Source organism: Schistocerca piceifrons, chromosome 3 (assembly GCF_021461385.2).
Source record: "Schistocerca piceifrons isolate TAMUIC-IGC-003096 chromosome 3, iqSchPice1.1, whole genome shotgun sequence".
In the NCBI taxonomy this organism is placed as follows: Eukaryota; Metazoa; Arthropoda; class Insecta; order Orthoptera; family Acrididae; genus Schistocerca; species Schistocerca piceifrons.
Window position 1 is genome coordinate 278,083,038 of NC_060140.1, and position 14,008 is coordinate 278,097,045.

The window sequence follows — 14,008 nt, forward strand, 5'->3', positions numbered from 1 at the left end:
ATTTGCTTATTTACTAATATAGAATGCACTTGAGATAGCTATTTTCATTCAGATATTGTAATTCTTTCATTGTTATACGTACTTCGTACTTTTTCGGAACCGGTAACATTGATTATTGTCACTATTATTGATATTATCAAGATTGTTATTAATACTAATATTGGGTATTGAAATAATAATATCAAAAATGAACTGAGAGTGTAATATGCACAGAGTTACTTCTGTTTATTTTACAATCGATGCTAATGATATCTAATTTCTATAATCGCTTTTGGCCGGTTGGCGGGTACTTGCTAGTAGAAGTCGGACATGAGTAGTGATTCGACATGAATCACAATCGGGCATGTTTTGGAGACAGCCGAAGAAGTAGTATTTTGTAGAGTTCTATTTATTTATTTATTTTTGTTGATTTCATGTACTCTTATAAGAGTGATATTGAAAGTATTCACCAAAATGTGGACGATGGAAAAACATCCTGTACTGCTTCATTTAAAGATGTGTAGAAAACCAAACTGAACCCATAAATCCTTTTAGAGAAACTTTGCGAGCAAAAGTTAGAAGAAAAATTATAAATATTTAGTTTTCAGTTCGGGGAAGTTCTAATCCTTACCTGTTGTTGCTTTTCAAGGTGTTGAGAGATATTCACGCATTTCGAGTACTTCAGTTTAGTGGTAATAAGAGATTAGGTGAGAACCTGAAATTGAAGGTAAACGTAAATCACTGTTGCCTACGTGCAACTTGAACGTATTATCACTTAAAAACTGACCCATTTGATTTATTTCAGTGAGGGTCCTGTATCAACAGCGTAGTGTAACACATACTAACCCTTACACGTATTCGTGTAGTCATCGACGGCTGTTGCAGCCTGTGCACACTGGCTGCACACTCGAGATGGATGAGGGAACAGCCGGCCGCTGCGACCGAGCGATTCTAGGCGCTTCAGTTTGGAAACGCGCTGCTGCTACGGTCGCAGGTTCGAATCCTGCCTTGGAATGGATGTGTGTGATGTCTGTAGGTTAGTTAGGTTTAAGTAGTTCTAAGTTCTAGGGGACTGATGACCTCAGATGTTAAGTCCCATAGTGCTCAGAGCCATTTGAACCACTTTTTATAAGGGAACCCGTGTGCAAATCGACAGTCAGTGAGATCCAGATCGAATACTTTATTACACTGCACTCATGTGTGCGCTGATTTGAAACTCCCTGGCATATAATAACCGTGTGCCGATCCGCACCGGAAACCAAAACCTTGCTTTTCGCGCCACTGAGCTCTTGTCACTCGACAGCTAGTACAACTAGGTGTGCAGAAGAATTTCTGGGAAATAAGGGTGCATTCAACTTCAGAAGGCGTGACTGTGGTGCTCCAAGGATGCGCCGCACACCCGAATTTGAAGAGGCCGTACTGGATCATGCTGAAGGGAACCCGTGAACGAGTGCACGAGCTATTGCGCGTGCAGTGGATGTTGCTCCCAGCACCGTCTAGTACGTTATGGATGACAAACAACTACATCCACACCGCCTCTGGCATTTATAGAATCGTGTTTGAGGCTCAAGCCAGGTGAGAGAGGTAGGATAGACGTCAAATGACATCAACCAATCAAACGGCTGTAGCACGGAAATGGTACGTTTCCGGACACAGATTTCTGTTCAAAATATTATGTACTTAACAGGAATTTTCGAACATCCTGATATTACAAACCAAAAAGTATTTTTACTGAAAAGAAATCGAGCATACAGAGGAAACAGTGGCGCAGTGTGGTTCAAATGGCTCTGAGCACTATGGGACTCAACATCTTAGGTCATAAGTCCCCTAGAACTTAGAACTACTTAAACCTAACTAACCTAAGGACATCACACACACCCATGCCCGAGGCAGGATTCGAACCTGCGACCGTAGCAGTCCCGCGGTGGCGCAGTGTGGCTATGTATTACTCTGTAACCGTTAGCTAACAATCTTTGGCCGCATCTCTAGTTCCATGTTTGTGGAAACCGTCGCTTAGTGTACGAAGGGTGCATCAATATTAACTGACCACAGTGGACCCTACCTGATTCATGCACAAGGGAGGAGGGTGGGGGGAGGGCGAGGAGGAGGCAGACAAAAGGAAGGAACAACGTAATAGGCAAAGTGGGAGGAGAAACTGATAAAACTTCGCAAGTATAGTCTGAGGTTAAAAATTGGGGAGGCAAGAGGAATTTGAATAACGAAGTCAGTAAACAGGGGGTACTCAATAAGGAACCTGACGAAGTAATCTCATATCCATTTTGTGAACAGTTCTAGGGGTTGCTTTTCCCTCGCCTCTGTTAGCTCATCTCTTATAGACATGCAGCACCACTAGGTTCGGAACACAATTAGATTCAAGTGCCACAATAGGAAATCGTTCACAGCACGGCACGGTTACATGAATTAATTTTGATCCTTTGTGGTCACCTAATATCAAAGCCTTTCACAATTGCACGTTACCTATGAGGAGTGGCTACCGCGGCCGTATCTGTGTCACGACGAGGAGAAGGCGCGATGCAGCACCGCTAGCAGCCCAGCTTGGACAAACATGAAACTGGAGATCCGGCCAAAGATCGTTAGTTGCAGAGTAATACACAGCCACACAGCACCAATATTCGCTGCCGATATTGATTTCTTCTCACTAAAAATAGTTTTGAGTTTTATTACACTGAAGCGCCAAAGAAACTGGTCTTGCGTATTCAAATACAGAGATATGTAAACATGCAGAATACGGCGCTGCGGTCGGCAACGCCTATATAAGACAATAAGTGTCTAGCGAAGTTGTTAGATCGGTTATTGCTGTTACAATATATCACGATTTAAGTGAGTTTAAACGTGGTGTTACAGTCGGTGCACAAGCGATGGGATGCAGCATCTCCGAGGTAGCGATCAAGTGGGGATTTTCTCGTACGACCATTTCACGAGTGTACTGTTGAATATCAGGAATCCGGCAAAACATCAAATCTCCGACATCGCCGCGGCTGGAAATACATCATTGAAGAACGGGACCAACGACGACTGAAGTGAATCGTTCAACGTGACAGAAGTGCGAGTCTTCCGCACTGCAAATTTCAATGGTGTGCCATCAACAAGTGTCAACGTGCGAGCCATTCAATGAAACAACATCGATATGGGCTTTCGGAGCCGAAGGCCCACTCGTATACCCTTGATGACTGCACGACATAAAGCTTTACGCCACGCCTGGGCCCGTCAACACCGACATTTGACTATAGGTGACTGGAAACATGTTGCCTGGTCGGACGAGTCTCGTTTGAAATTGTATCGAGCGTATAGACGTGTACAGATATGGAGACAACGTCATGAATCCATGGACCCTGCATGTCAGAAGGGGACTGTTAAAGCTGTTGGAGGCTCTGTAATGGTTTGGGGCTAGTGCAGTTGGAGTGATATGGGACCCCTGATACATCTAGATACGACACAGACAGGTACACGAACGTAAGCATCTGTGTGATCACATGCATCCATTCATGTCCATCGTGCGTTCCGACCGACTTGGCCAATTTCAGCACGACAATGCGACGCGCCTCACGTCCAGAATTGCTACAGAGTGGCTCCAGTAACACTCCTCTGAGTTTAAGCACTTCCACTGGCCACCAAACTCCCCAGACACCAACATTATTGAGCATATCTGGGATGCCTTGCAACGTGCTGTTCAGAAGAGATCTCCACCCCCCTCGTACTCTTACGGATTTATGGATAGCCCTGCAGGATCCATAGTGTCAGTTCCCTCCAGCACTACTTCAGACACTAGTCGAGTCCATGCCACATCGTGATGCGGCATTTCTGCGAGCTCGCGGGGGCCCTACACGATATTAAGCAGATGTACCAGTTTCTGTGGGTCTCCAGTCAATAAAACACTACTATTATGACGACACTTGCTTTATTTAAAGGTTCGTGGACAGATGTATTGATAGATGTCAAATTTCAAAGGTATGAGAGAAGAGCCGAGTAATTGCTGTACTGAAACGTGGTAAAGAAGGAAACAGTCCAAAGAACTTTAAACCAATCGCACTACTATGCCACCTTTACAAATTGCTAGAGAGAATGACTTTAAACTGTCTCTTACACGTTATCGATCCCTTGGTTATACCTCAGCAAGCTGGATTCCGCCCTGGTAAAGCTACACATGACAATTACTCATTCTTATGCAGTTTATAGAATATGGTGTTGAACCCCGTAAGGTGACTGCAGCGGTATTCGTAGACTTGACAGCAGCGTACGACACCGCCAACCACCAGTTACTATTAAAGAAGGTTGTAAAAGCTAACCAATGATTTCAGCCTCACCAGGCTCATCGCCAATCTTCTGCAGAACCGAAGATTCTTTGTCGACCTCCAAGGCCAGTGTAGCCGATGGAGGGTACATAAAAGTGGCCTTCCCCAGGGAAGTCCGTTGGCTCCAGTTCTGTGCAACCCATAGTCTCCAACTGCAGGAGTTTCTTCTATAGTGATGATCTCGCTCTGGCAACCCAAACACAAACTTCGATTCAATAGGAATGTCCCTAAATAGAGCTTTTGAAGGTCTGTCAAAATACTACAGAATAAAAAAGCTTAAACCAAACCCATCGACAGTCATACACTGAAGAGCCAAAGAAACTGGTACACCTGCCTAATATCATGTAGGGCCCCCGTGAACACACAGGAGAGCCGCAACACGACGTGGCATGGACTCGACTAATGTCTGAAGTATTGCTGGAGGGAACTGACACCATGAATCCTGCATGGCTGCCCATAAATCGGTAGGGGTACGAGGGGGCGGAAATCTCTTCTGAACAGCATGTTGCAAGACATCCCAGATATGCTCAATGATGTTCATGTCTAGGAGTTTGGAGACCAGCGGAGGTGTTTTCTAAACTTTTTCAAGACACTGTCCAACTTACATCTGTTTTCGAGATCGTTTGCCGTTTTAGTTCACCCGTGCATGTGCAGATGGAACAGATTGGTCTGCAATGTAAGATAGATCATTTTGTGTTGAACCTGTCGAGGACATCTATGTTGCTTTCCTCAGGCAGAGTTTCCACGTCTCCAGGTTGTAAAAGTAGTACAGAATTTCGATCAACGCTTGTATGGAATACCTTTTGTCCGGTTGTGAAACTAAATTGGTCACAATTAAATGGCAACATGAGCGCAAAAATCTGTGAAATTGTCTGCATCTGTCCGTATAGCAACAGTTTTTACCAGATAAAAATTATGTCTTCAGCGTGCCAAAAATACACTCCTGGAAATTGAAATAAGAACACCGTGAATTCATTGTCCCAGGAAGGGGAAACTTTATTGACACATTCCTGGGGTCAGATACATCACATGATCACACTGCCAGAACCACAGGCACATAGACACAGGCAACAGAGCATGCACAATGTCGGCACTAGTACAGTGTATATCCACCTTTCGCAGCAATGCAGGCTGCTATTCTCCCATGGAGACGATCGTAGAGATGCTGGATGTAGTCCTGTGGAACGGCTTGCCATGCCATTTCCACCTGGCGCCTCAGTTGGACCAGCGTTCGTGCTGGACGTGCAGACCGCGTGAGACGACGCTTCATCCAGTCCCAAACATGCTCAATGGGGGACAGATCCGGAGATCTTGCTGGCCAGGGTGGTTGACTTACACCTTCTAGAGCACGTTGGGTGGCACGGGATACATGCGGACGTGCATTGTCCTGTTGGAACAGCAAGTTCCCTTGCCGATCTAGGAATGGTAGATCGATGGGTTCGATGACGGTTTGGATGTACCGTGCACTATTCAGTGTCCCCTCGACGATCACCAGTGGTGTACGGCCAGTGTAGGAGATCGCTCCCCACACCATGATGCCGGGTGTTGGCCCGGTGTGCCTCGGTCGTATGCAGTCCTGATTGTGGCGTTCACCTGCACGGCGCCAAACACGCATACGACCATCATTGGCACCAAGGCAGAAGCGACTCTCATCGCTGAAGACGACACGTCTCCATTCGTCCCTCCATTCACGCCTGTCGCGACACCACTGGAGGCGGGCTGCACGATGTTGGGGCGTGAGCAGAAGACGGCCTAACGGTGTGCGGGACCGTAGCCCAGCTTCATGGAGACGGTTGCGAATGTTCCTCGGCGATACCCCAGGAGCAACAGCGTCCCTAATTTGCTGGGAAGTGGCGGTGCGGTCCCCTACGGCACTGCGTAGGATCCTACGGTCTTGGCGTGCATCCGTGCGTCGCTGCGGTCCGGTCCCAGGTCGACGGGCACGTGCACCTTCCGCCGACCACTGGCGACAACATCGATGTACTGTGGAGACCTCACGCCCCAAGTGTTGAGCAATTCGGCGGTACGTCCACCCGGCCTCCCGCATGCCCACTATACGCCCTCGCTCAAAGTCCGTCAACTGCACATACGGTTCACGTCCACGCTGTCGCGGCATGCTACCAGTGTTAAAGACTGCGATGGAGCTCCGTATGCCACGGCAAACTGGCTGACACTGACGGCGGCGGTGCACAAATGCTGCGCAGCTAGCGCCATTCGACGGCCAACACCGCGGTTCCTGGTGTGTCCGCTGTGCCGTGCGTGTGATCATTGCTTGTACAGCCCTCTCGCAGTGTCCGGAGCAAGTATGGTGGGTCTGACACACCGGTGTCAATGTGTTCTTTTTTCCATTTCCAGGAGTGTATTTCAGTAATACTGAAGATTTGTTTCGTTTATGATCCATGTTATTGAGAAATACGAAACCAAGTCGTATGCAGTGAGGCTGCATTGCCATCTAAAAATGGCACATTTGCAGTTTCTCCCTCTCCCCACTCCTCAAGCTCAGGCATCGCAGTCCTGGTGGTGGGGGAAGTTTGCAGGCAAGCTGAACACTACGGCATGCGGGCCAGGTCACAGCTCGAGAGCCTCCCGTGGACTATGTCGAACTGTTACCACCATAACAGCGCTTCATTGTACTCGTTCGATGTCAGATGTCATACCTACCGGACAGTAACTCCAATAACTTACGAAGTACTCTAGAATAGATCGCGCTAGCGTTCTGTGTGCGATTTTCTTTGCAGTTGCACTGCACTTGCTCAGAACCCTTGCAACCATAGAAATTTTGTCCCACGACAATACACTCCTGTAGACAACAGCATCATCAGAGAACAATATGATAGTGCTGCCGATCCTATCTGATCAGTAAGACACAAGGAAGCACCCAGCGCAGACTCCAGCGTGTACGTACATCACAAAGGGAACGGTACCAGCAGCCATCAGCAGAGCCGCCAGGGCCACCGACACAGGCCGGTGATTCATGCCGGTTCCGCTGTCGCTCTGGTGGTCTGTGTGGCCACTTTCGTAACTGCAGTCTGCGTACGCGTCACGTACTTCCTGCGACGTCAGGAGCACTGGTCTGGGTCGGCGCAAGAGACCGCGCGCACCGCAGTCCTCGCCAAGTGGCACCCAGAAACTGTATCGCCCTGACGTCGGGGAAGCTACGAAATAAAACCTACCCTCTGGTTTTTGTTTTCTGCCTACAGGTCGCAGAGAGGTGGCACTTCTTTACCATGCCATGGCACTGGTAGCCTGTTCTCGGAGCGTCTGAATTTCGGGAACAGTTCAAAGAAGACTGGTAGCTCCTAGAGCTGTTTGGTCTACATCAGTCCACCCATCAGGATCTAGTAAGTATTGCAACTCTTTTAAATATTTATAGCATTCGCCATTTTCAGCACTATAATTGCCACACAACTTGCTCTAGAAGTTAGGTGATAGGTGCCGTCTGTTCATGGTCTTCCTATCTGTGATCTGATAATGGGATTCCATTTCCATACCCGTAATCTTTCATCATCTATTTTTAATTAGGTATCGATACCCTGCCAACTTCCTCTCTAACAATTATTTCCTAGCGCTCTTCCATTTTTTTTATGTTGCTGTTCGTTCATGGTCACTTTTGAGTATCTCTTTGTACTCGTATTTCAAACGCATCAACATTCTTTACAGTCTCTTCGCGTATTTCTCACCACCATCCCCAAACTATTTTTGAATCAGTCTCTTATCGCCTAGGGCCGCAAAAAGTGTTTTGTGTAGCTTCTTGATACTCTCTTCAGAGACAAATAAGTACTCTGTTAAAATCTGGCCGAATGTACACAAATTCCCCATTCAGCAGTATTAGCACAAGAGCTCCACGCTAAAGATTCAATTTTTCTGATTTTCAAAGATATATTATTCTTTTCTCTTACAACTATCAATGTAAAGTGACACTATTAATTTTAAATATTTTCTGATAGTTTAGTATAGCCCACCAAACATGTAGAAAAGAGAGGTAAGCTTTTAAAAGTGCTGTCGTCGTTTCTGGCAGAAAAATCTTGTTGCTTGGGTGCTCAATTTGTCTTCTCTCTTATCTTAGCATACAACAGAAACACATTACTCTCCACAGTCACACGTGTAAGGCACAAACAGTAAACAGCTACACCAATGATCCCTGGCACGTAAACTGCCGAAACAGAAACGCCCTTGCTATTCCATGCATGACACGAGTGGATGAAAAAGTAGATGTTCCGTAGATGGCTTTGGATAGAAAGACACTAAATTGTGTGTGTGTGTGTGTGTGTGTGTGTGTGTGTGTGTGTGTGTGTAACCCGGATCCTACAAGAATATAGTTCACGTTAACTGTTGAATAATTGCTGATATACAACTGGTATGCTATGCTTATGTGAAAAAAATAGAACGAAGTTGTATGAATAGACCTACACGTTCCAGATATTAATGACATGTTGTGTAAGAGATCACTGGAAGATATGGCCCAGTAACTAATCGTCGTTGGAATGAAACTTTCATACCTAACTTTCACTGCACCCCCGCAGGGGCGATTCGGCTAATATCACATTTCCAATTGACGCAGTTGTCCCACAGCTTTAGAAGACAGCTCTCGTTTTTGAGCTCTCCGAGCAGAAAATAAAGGAAGAAGAGGGATGGTATTGACGGGGCGGGAGTTGCTCTATACCGGAAAGCAGGCAGTGGTGTATTTTCCGCGAGCAAGTGTTGAAAAGCTGACACAAATGTATCTAGGGCTTCGGCTCAACGCATTGAGCAGTCATTGGCTGTTTAAAGTGATCTCCGAACCTCTGGAAGACATTGTAAAGTATGTAGTGACGCGATGGGAGCCCCTAAATCGCAACCCATGTTCAGGCAGTTCTACTGCTACTTCTGTAGTTGATTTGCGAACGCTCTTCACTGGTGTTGTCACAAGTGTTCCGCTGTCTAGGCTATGCATAAAAACAGCCGCTCACGTAGCCAACTGTTAGGACATACATTTCGATTCGACACATCGTCCTTTCTGTACTCCTCAGGGCCTAAGATGACTGGCTATATCTGTACCTTCAGTTGATGTATTTTTATGGACGTATAATTCGGAATAGCGAAATATCTCTCCTTTTGCCGCACACACTCGCAGCAGCAGCAGGAGCAGCAGGCGATATACTAGTGCAGCTCATGATGTACAGAAGATGTCCTTTAGTAAGTATATTAGTAGTCATACAGCCCACTCAGTGCCAATGCGCATCATCTGTCGCAGGACATTTGCTCCCCAAACGGAGTCCGAATGGCACATAGCGAACTGAAGGGTCTTGAAAACTTTTACGGAGAAATTTTGACTTTAGTGAAGTAAGGTAGCCACTGACGAATTAAAAAACATATTATTGATGAAGGTGGCGCAATGATTAAAGTAATGGACTCACATTCCTGACGAGTCGGACTCAAATTCCCAACTGCGGATCCTGACTTAGGCTTTCCGCGTATTTCCGTAAATAATCTGTTATTCCGAATTTTTTTGCCCATCTCTGACTTTACGTTTCGTTCATTTCATATCACTTCGTGCTATTATCCTTAGCTGTCTGCATTTCTTTACAATCGTCCTAAGACGATGCTACATTCCTGTACACAACGTCATCGTCAGCTAACAGTCTCACAGTACAGCAGAGCGTATCTGATTGAGGACGTTAGAAATAATTACTCTTTGTTGGGGCACATCCGATGTTAGTTTACTTTCTGTTGAGCATTCGCCGTCCAGTATACGTACTGGTTTCTGTCAGACCAATATTAATCGAGCCAGTGATAGACCCTGGTATCTTTGTTAATAAAAATGGTTCAAATGGCTCTGAGCACTAAGGGACTTAACTTCTGAGGTCATCAGTCCCCTAGAACTTAGAACTACTTAAACCTAACTAACCTAAGGAGATCACACACAGCCATGCCCGAGGCAGGATTCGAACCTGCGACCGTAGCGGTCGCGCGGTTCCAGACAGTAGCACCTGAACCGCTCGGCCACACCGGTCGGCTCTTTGTTAATAGCCAATGATGTGGAGAACTATCGCACACCTTTTGGAAGTCTAGGAAGACGGGATCTACCTATTTACTTGCGCCTACTGTATGCAAAATACCGCGTATGAACGAAGGAAGCTGTGTTCCACACGAGTGGTTTTTCCTAATACTGTAACAGAAGATAATTCTTCTTAAGGAAAGGCATTATGTTTAAGCACAGAATATGATTTAGACTCCTGCTGTAAACTACATTTTTTATTCATCTAGGATGTCCTAACCTAGACTAATATCTGTTGACCTTGAATGTCAGCTAAGCAATGTCATGTGATTTATGAAGTAATGTTTACTTCCTCAACCACTTTTTACTAATATTTAATTAGCACCACGCGTTTCGGGAGCATGTTTCCATCATAAGATGCATTCCATTTACTTGTACATTACATTAATGAGAAGTTTGATTACGTTCATTTGCTGTGTGTATCAATGAGGTAATGTGTCGAAATACTATCCTGTAAAAGATACACATAGTTTTATTGTGCACATTAAGTGGTTTTCATTTTTATATCATTTTATTAGTGCATTCGCTTTTTTTGTTGATTATTTAGTTGTCTGGCGCACGGACCGCAGCTTAACGTTTTCAGATACAGATATTTACGTCATTCGAAAGAGTCTCGACAGGTAAGATAAACTAGTTTCAATTTCTAATACAGTAATATGCAGTGAAGATGAAATCTTTTCTACCTAGATTCACTTATGCCATGGCGCGTGTAAGGTACTGTGATTACAAAGTAAAGACAATTTTTTGTCGCTAATATTTCATATGAGCCTGACAGAATATGGGAGCGACTGGTTGGCGTACTATTTTGCTTAACGCGTGCATTTCCAGTTTGGGACGTGTGTGGAGGTTGAGTGGCTGTGGAACGGAAAATTTGTAAATTTGTGGTACGTTCCTATGGAACCAAACTGCTGAGGTTATCGGTCCCTAGGCTTACACACTACTTAATCTAACTTAAACTAACTTACGCTAAGGACAACACACACACACACACACACACACACACACACACACCTATGCCTCAGGGAGGACTCGAACCTCCGACGAGGGGAGCCGCGCGAACCGTGTCAGTGCGCCTTAGACCGCACGGCTACCCGGCGCGGTTACGGCGGAACGGAATGGGGGAGGGAGGCGGATGGCGGAAGTGGTGTGCTACTACTACAGGCGAACAACCAATTAATACGATCTCACTATTGCGTCTGCCAGTAAGAAGGAATGAAAGATATTCCCGCAATCCCGCATTAATATTCCCCCGAAGAGGACGCCACCATTGACCTGAACTGAACTCACCTGACAGTAGGCGTTTATCCCAGTGCTTCCTGAAAATATCGTACGCTTGTTGTCTGCATATGCCAATTATACGACAGCTCGTTGTTCCAGGCATCCTTTGCCATATTTTGGGCATGCAGCTGCGTAACTATACCGCTCAAGTGATTTCTACGTCCTGTGACATTTGGGAGTCGATTGAAGCTACCGATACCGGTCGTCGGCATTGATCCGTGACGTAATCATATACCACATGATGCTGCACGTGCGTAAACAGAAGAGGAATATAACAATAACAATATTTATTTTGCTTCTCTATTATTTTGTGGAAGGTATGTTTTGGCGACAGACCGGTCTAAGAGTTGCCTGAGGTCTAAGGTTGAGAAGTGTGGTTGCGCCGAAACCGACGAATGTGATGTCATGGGAATAATTATAATTACTTTTATAGCGGTTACTACGCATATTAGATTTTGAAGAGACGTTCCCATCGTTACTTTGATGGCATCAAGGACTTTGATGGCATCATGATGGCCTCATGGGTCTAAGAAGACGAGTGGCACCAACAGGTCCAATATATACACAGTTGGTTACCGCAGTTTTGGGGTGATGTTTCCCAACCCAAAGCGAGGCGATGGTTTACAGTGGTATGGCAGTTCACAAGTTGCGCTGAAATGGTTAAGTGTTCCTTCACAATGTGGCCATTCTATTCGCTGCTGCAGGCAGAGCTGTCTGACGTGCCGCCCACCGTTGGCCACTTAGCTAGCAGCTGTTTTATTCCAATAAAGCCACTCACGGTAGGCCCTTGACTCGGTGACCTGTGCAACGCCTTTAAGATCCGCGTCCACGACGAAAATTCCTGTCTGAACGGTTATTTCCGCCGGCCGATACACAAACGGGTGACCTTGAACACGACGAGACCCAGCTGAACCTATCCCTCCTCTCAGCACACCCGAATATTTTTGGGAGCAAGCTGCGTAGTTTTATTGCATAATAATTTTCTTCGCACGTGGACGAGAATTTCACCACATTAAACCAATTTAACTATCGGTTTGGAACCGCGCGACCACTACGGTGGCAGGTTCGATTCCTGCCTCGGGCATGGATGTGTGTGATGTCCTTAGGTTAGTTAGGTTTAAGTAGTTCTAAGTTCTAGGGGACTGATGACCTCAGAAGTTAAGTCCGATAGTGTTCAGAGCCATTTGAACCATTAACTATCGGTTTATCAACGCAAGAAGATTTTTAGAGTTGGTATTTGGAAAAAAGGCTAATACAGGAATTTCGGCAATATTTGTCTCCACAGATTCTGCAACTGACGAAGTGAAAGTTGGTAGGGATCTTCAAAATTTCATCCATACAGAAAATGACTGAATATTGTACGTAGTGATACTTCCTCGTTCAAAAGCAGTAGAAGGTGGAGTATCAGCTAACAGAAACAGAAATAAATTCGCTCATTACTTTCTTTCCGTTACTGTAAAATCTCCATAGCAGAGTGTGTGAATACAGCATTAGAACATATTAAGGTGATATGGAAATCTAGTCGCCATTCAGTTACCTTATCGCTTAGGAGAACGTCTTCCATCAGTCAAGCAACTCGCGCTCCAGGACGAATAAACGATCGAGTGAGTAGACACAGTGGTTAATGTACTGTAATCGGAGTCTGGGTGACTTGGATTCAGTATCCTGTCCGGCCATTCAGATTTAGGTCTCCCTAAGACTCCGGTAAGTAGCTCAGCAACACTGAGGTGGTTCTTTTGAAAAGGATGTGCCAGTTTTCCCTCCTCGTTCTCACCCACCTCGAGTTTGTTCTCTGACTCTAAAGACCGCCGTTAAATGAATATTGTTTTCGAGTTGTTGACGACCTCCTATGTGTTTCTTTTTGTGGCTGGAGATGTATCTGGGCTACGAGACACAGACAGATACTCCACAAGAGCTGATTGCTCGTTTTGCTTAAGCTGTAGTCATTATTTGTGGTTGGTCTTTGCGTGTTGGACAATCATTAGCACGTATTTGCGAGTTGTGCGTTAATTTAAACGGGAGACATTTTCAGTAACACCTCAAAAACATTATTCATTTCACAGCTATTTTAACACCGTCCTGAGTTACGTTGTCTATTTCGTATTTTGATGATGCATGAGGTGGAACTTCATGTGTGTATCCACACAGATTTTTTTGAGTCATCAGTCTTGTGACTGGTATGATCCGCCACGAATTCCTCTCCTCTGCCAACATTTTTATCTCAGAGTAGTAACTGCAACCTAAGTTCTCAATCATTTGCTGGATGTATTCCAGTCTCTATCTTTCTCTACATTTTTTTTTTACCCTCTACAGCTGCCGCTAGTACCACCGAAGTTATTCCCTGATATCGTGACATGTCCTATCATACTGTCCCTTCTTCTTCTTGTCAGCGTTTTCCACA

The 14,008-nt window shown here is 45.4% G+C and overlaps 1 protein-coding gene across 1 annotated transcript in view; it reads left to right on the forward strand.

Moving 5' to 3' along the window:
* LOC124788364 (shootin-1-like) overlaps positions 1-14,008 on the forward strand; it is a 291,408-nt gene that overhangs the window by 85,113 nt on the left and 192,287 nt on the right. The window contains exon 2 of the mRNA XM_047255628.1: positions 7,493-7,633. The gene's annotated coding sequence lies outside the window, so the exon portion shown is untranslated. The remainder of the gene's footprint in view (positions 1-7,492; positions 7,634-14,008) is intronic.